The sequence below is a fragment of the Etheostoma spectabile genome, chromosome 9 (genome assembly GCF_008692095.1).
Source record: "Etheostoma spectabile isolate EspeVRDwgs_2016 chromosome 9, UIUC_Espe_1.0, whole genome shotgun sequence".
Taxonomy (NCBI): Eukaryota; Metazoa; Chordata; class Actinopteri; order Perciformes; family Percidae; genus Etheostoma; species Etheostoma spectabile.
Genome location: NC_045741.1, coordinates 5,224,301 through 5,230,002, shown reverse-complemented (window position 1 = coordinate 5,230,002; position 5,702 = coordinate 5,224,301). Strand labels below are relative to the sequence as shown.

At 38.5% G+C, this 5,702-nt stretch overlaps 1 long non-coding RNA gene across 1 annotated transcript in view; it reads left to right on the top strand.

The window, feature by feature from the left end:
• The first annotated feature begins 191 nt into the window (after positions 1-191).
• The window catches only part of LOC116695707 (uncharacterized), a 16,388-nt gene continuing 10,877 nt past the window's right edge, over positions 192-5,702 (top strand). Inside the window, exon 1 of the long non-coding RNA XR_004333537.1 lies at positions 192-202. This is a non-coding gene — a long non-coding RNA (uncharacterized LOC116695707). The remainder of the gene's footprint in view (positions 203-5,702) is intronic.

Here is a 5,702-nt window from a genome sequence, read left to right as displayed (position 1 = left end):
AAGGTGAAATCTAATTAAGTGATAATGCGAAAGCAGGTAAACCATAATATAAGTTATATTCACCTGTGACCATAAATAATATGAAAAAGTAAGTACTTGTAATGGAAAAATAAAATACAGATAAAGTTATACAGAGTGTGTGGATTAAATGAAAAACAGGAACAGAAACTACAACATTATCAGGTGGGCAGGTGTTGTAGGAGTGACAGCGGCGGATGATGACCCGCGGTACCTCTCCTTCCTACACGTGGGTGTATCAGTCTGCTGCTGATAGTGAGGCAGGCGCGCTATGCGCCCTACCCCAGTGTCGATGTGGGGGGGTATCAGTCTGCTGCTGAAGGAGACCTCAGGGACCCCCAGTGTCATGTAGGGGGTGGGAGGTGTTGTCCAGAGGATGTCAGCTTAGCTAACATCCTCCTCTCCCATTCCTCTATGGGGTCCAGAGGACAGTCCAGGACAGAGCTCGCTCTCCTGATCAGTCTATTTAGTCTGCTCCTGTCCGGTCGAGTGCCCCCCCTCCAGCACAGCCACAGAGAAAAGATGGCAGAGGCCACCACCGAGTCATAAAAAGTCCTGAGGAGAGTCCTGCACACTCAAAGAAGTCTCCTCAGCAGATGGAGGCGGACTCTGGCCCTTTTGTAGAGTGCATGGTGTGGTCAGTCCAGTTCAGTTATTGTTCAGGTGAAACACCCAGGAATCTGTAGCTCCCACTGCATCAATGTCCAATCCCTGGATGCTCCCACCGATGCTCACCGGTGAGAAGTGGGATGTTTTCCTCCGAAAGTCAACGATCATCTCCTTTGACTTGCTAGCATAATAGCAACTAAATTGTAGAAATATTTCATAATTTCTGCTTTTTACTTAAAAAAATAGGAATAAAATCATATAAATGAGGTTTGTTGGCGGTAGCTGGGGGGAAAATGATAGAAAAGGACAACACAATGCCAACACGAAGAAATCGGAAGGTGAGGGAGATCAACTAACCCATAAACAAAATGTTATTTATGTAGACTACACGCTACATATATGTGACAATAAAGTACCTTTACCTTTAAAAAAATAAATTTAACAAAGAAGGCAACATGGTGCCCAATGGTTAGCATTGTGGCCTCACAGCAAGAAGGATCTGGGTTAACCCTTGTGTTGTCTTGCCGTCAAAATTGAAAATCAACACTTTTGTTGACGCTTTTTAATCAATGTTTTTAACTTTTTCTTACATTTTTATCCCCTTTTTTAACACTTTTTTCAATGTTTATCACTTTTTGGACGTTTAACACTACATAACACAAACTTATTAACTTTAGTTTTACAGTTTTTTTGGAATTTATGGCAAAACCCCCTAATTTTTAGGGAATTATACCTAATGTTTGACTTAGAAAAGCAGAAATTAGGAATATTTATACTAAAATTAAAGGAATGGATGTTGATGGATAATCACAGACTGGAATATGTAAATTTTTACTCGATACTATTTCAAAACCACTTCAATTCTTTTCTCCAAATGCTATAAAATTGAATAAGAGACCAAAGAGCGTTTTGTGGAATCCATCATGTTATTTTGGGTTGTTAAAAAGAACATTGCTATAGGAAAACATGAGGACAACATGAGGGTTAAAATCCAGGTTGTTCCGGGCCTTTCTGTGTGGAGTTTGTATGTTTTCGTGGATTTCCTCTGGGTGCTCCGGTTTCCCCCCCACCATCAAAAAACATGTAATAGGTTCTCCAGTCAGTGCCCTTGATCAAGGCACTGGCTCAGATGGAGTTGGTCCCCGGACGCTGTGATTGGCTGCCCACTGCTCCCTCGAGGGATGGGTTAAATGCAAAGAATGAATTTTGCTACATGTACAGTTTGTGTACAATATGTGACAATAAACTACCTTTACCTTTAAGAAGTTTATGATGTTTGAGTTAATAATTCCAAAAGGCTCTATCAAACAAAAGGTAGAGTCCAAAGAAAAGAAGATGACAGTAGGGGTCTACCACTGATGGGCAGTCAGATTTAAACTTCTAACCCTGAAAGAAAATGTTCTCTTTAATCGAGTCAGAGTCACCAAAAACCGCCATGTGTTTGCTGCATGTGACCCATCAGCTTTCAGGAATTTTTAGAGATTGGTCCTTGCTATGAAAGCCTTGAGTGGTAATTTATAGTCAAGTGTCCTCATTTAAGACCACACACAGAAGGTCCAGTATATGAAATATTATCCTAAATTCTTTGGCCTGGCTTTCAAGTCATGCCCAACGCCAATAACAGGATTTGTATCTAAATGGCATTGAAATATGTCAAAGAGCAAGATTATAAAGACGTGATGGGGCCAAAGAGCCACAGATGTTTGGAAAAGAGATGTTCCACACATGAATACAGTCTTTGGTCAAGCCAGCCTTCACTTTAATTTTATTTTCCAAATAAGTTAGTTTAAAAATGGTGTATTCGTCCAACTGCTCATATGTTTTAAAGATTTTTCTTACTGAAAACATACCTGGAATTACCTTTAAACTGGCAGTGGCTATTGAAAGCCTCAGTTTGGTCAACAGCCATTGTCAAACATGTTATCACTTGAAGTAAAAGACAGAAAAGTAAATTATTTCGTCAAAATTCTAATTAAATAAAAGCTAAAGTAATAAAGTGTATACTGTGTATTATTAATTTCAAATTGGGACACATGGCTAGATTTGATCTATTGCTGTGACATCCAGCTCAGCGGAGTAAATATGCAGCTGAGAATCTGCCAAATTATCCATAGTTGCTTGTGTGAATACGTTTATGAAATGAAAGATTTCTCAGCAGCTGAGCTGTGCTCCGTTTCTTTGATAATGTGTGACCGGTACAGGACTTTTTACAGCAGGTTTTACAGCCGATACTGTATGCAACGACTAAGTGGCATTACCAGCTGATTGACCGTGTCTTACAGAGAACACAATCATGCACAGGTATAACTGTATTTAGCCTCAACTAATACTTCCTCAAATGACAGTTTAACATCTGTCACTGCTTACATTGCAACTTAAACACTAGTAACTCCGCACACACTTCAGTTCCAACGGAAACTCTAATTTTGATTACTTTCATTGGTGGACCATGAATGACAGTTGAACAGCTTTTGTTGCTTTGCCATTGACTCATTTCAGCTACTTTTCTCTTTAAACTCTTCAGCTGACTGTGACTATTTTAGTAATGTGACGCACCAGATGGTTTGTTAGCACAGAACCAGCTGAGAAGCTGACAACTGATACTTCACCTGCTTTAGCTTAAACTTCCATACATCTCACATGAAAACTAATACAATTTTGAAAACTGCAGATGCAATTTTTTAGTTTAAGTGAGCACTGCTTACATACCAACTGACACTATTAAAAGTGCACGCACTTGTGGCTCGGAGTTAGAAAGGTCGCCCCATAACCAGAAGGTTGGTGGATCAAGCCAAAGCATGTCAGAGTGTCCTTGGGCAAGACCCTGAACCTCAAGTTAGTCCCCGGATGGATAGCTGTCCACTACTCCTAATAGTTAGGATGGGTTGAAAGCAATAAGAGAATTTCATTACATTGCATGAATGTATGTGTTGAAAAAGTTTGTTCAACTGAAATTTCAGTTGCTATTATTATTAACAGTCTAACCTACATGTCAGGTGCTTTCCTATCATTATTTCCTATCATTTTAAAAGGACAGTTAAACTGCTTTTAATTGCTTGGACATCCACTGAAAATTCCCGTTTTTTCAGTTCTTACTCTTTAACTACTTTCAGAGCTCACATACAGACTGGCAATGGAACTGCCTAGCAATGGGGAGGGAGACTTTGGCCAATCACAGGTCATATCACCGAAAGAGATCGTTCCTATTGGCTGTTTTAATGAAAATGTGCATAGCAAATTGCTATTCCACCATAGGCAACAACTGCCAAAACAGCAAAGCAAAAAAAAGTAAAAAAAAAAAAAAGTAAGGCAGACTTCTCAAAGAGATGTCAAAAGAGAGTCCGACAATAAACGCATAAAACGTGCGTCAATCAACAAAAAAAATTCACCGATTAAAGAAAATGTTGCTATAATTTACCTTCGCTAAGTGTAGCCAAAAGCTCACGGCTGAGGCAATCCAAGTTCAGCTAGAGCCTTGATCACAGTATGTCATTTCAAAGGGCATTACAAAGAAAACAGAAGGGTCACTCTCATACATGTGTTTTGCCTTTTCCAGAAAACTGCCTATACCCACATATACACTTAAAATTTCAACTCTATATACTAATTATACACATGCTATATATATATATATAGATATATATACTGTATACATTCTGTTTATCTGTATTTATATTTCTATTACAAGTACTTACTTTTTCAATAATTATGGTCACAGGTGTGAATATAACTTATATATGGTTACCTGCTTTCGCATTATCACTTTAATTACATATTCAATTAATTTTAATGTCACTTACTACACTGCAATGTTGTTTTCTTCTATATGGCAACTGCACTTTACTTTACTTTACATCCTTATGTGACGCCACTTTACTTTACTTCAGTCTACCTTCTGCACATTGTCTATTGTTTGCCTCTTTTTCTTTTGTGTTTACTTGTTTGTTTTTTTTGCTTTCATTGTAGAGAATGCTGCTGTAACAAGGAAATCATAAGTATCATTTAATCTAATTTAATCTAACTAAAGTCAACTGGTGTTGCTCCAACAGTTCATCCGACCAACCAACCCTGTCAGAGCTTCAGTGTCAGCTGACACTTCAATTGCTTAAAGTGCTTCAACTGCAGCTCCGATACAAAACACCAGCTTCTCTAGTTAGGGTTCAAACCCCAAAGGGGTAGAACCCTCTTGTGTTTGCTCCAGTTTATTAGTCATTGTCTTCCGCCGCGACTGAAATTGCCGTGGGGTGGAATGAGCTAGAAACACCAAACTTGATGTGCTTTCTGTTTCCAAGAAACATAAGCCCAATCTGCCAGATGGTGGCGCTTTAATTAATTATTAAACACCCCTTGCCCATAAATTGGATTGACTTAAAATGTCTCACTCATAGGCAGCTTAATGTGCTCTACAAAAAAGCCTCTCGGACCATAAAGGTCAGCCATGATGGATATTGTAATAATAATTATGGAAGTTTGCATAATGTAAAAAACTGTTAAATTATTAGAACTTTGTCAATTATGATAATATCAACACAAACATTGGCATACAGCCTTGTGGGAGTGAGAAACACATTTGTACTATAATGAGCGTCATGTTTTGTTATTGTCTTTTTCACACTTTAAAAGTCATTATTGAATTGTTCATATCATTGTTCTGCTGATGCTCTAACTTTTCTCATTTTGGTGAACCACACAAGTTGAGTTGGAAACTTTTAGAACAGCTTATGTGCTTCATCTCTGCAATAAACTCAGCCAACCATTTAGTCTCATTAATTCGGGGACTGATACAGTAAACACAGTTTATTACAGTGCAGAGCTGTAACCCGAGAAGGAATGTTTGCTCACTTTTAATCAACGCTCTCTTAAATTCCCGAAGGCTTTATAGGAAAAACTGAGAAGTGACAGGTGAATACTCATGCAAGCAAATCAGACGTCTCCTCCAAGGAGATCTAATACCCTTCATTTCTGTGGCTTTACTGGTGAACCTACTGTCAAAAAGGTACAGTTTCCTTTTTTTTAATCTATCAGATTTTTTTCAGACCTTTCTTTCTCTCTCTCTCTCTCTCTCTCTCTCTCTC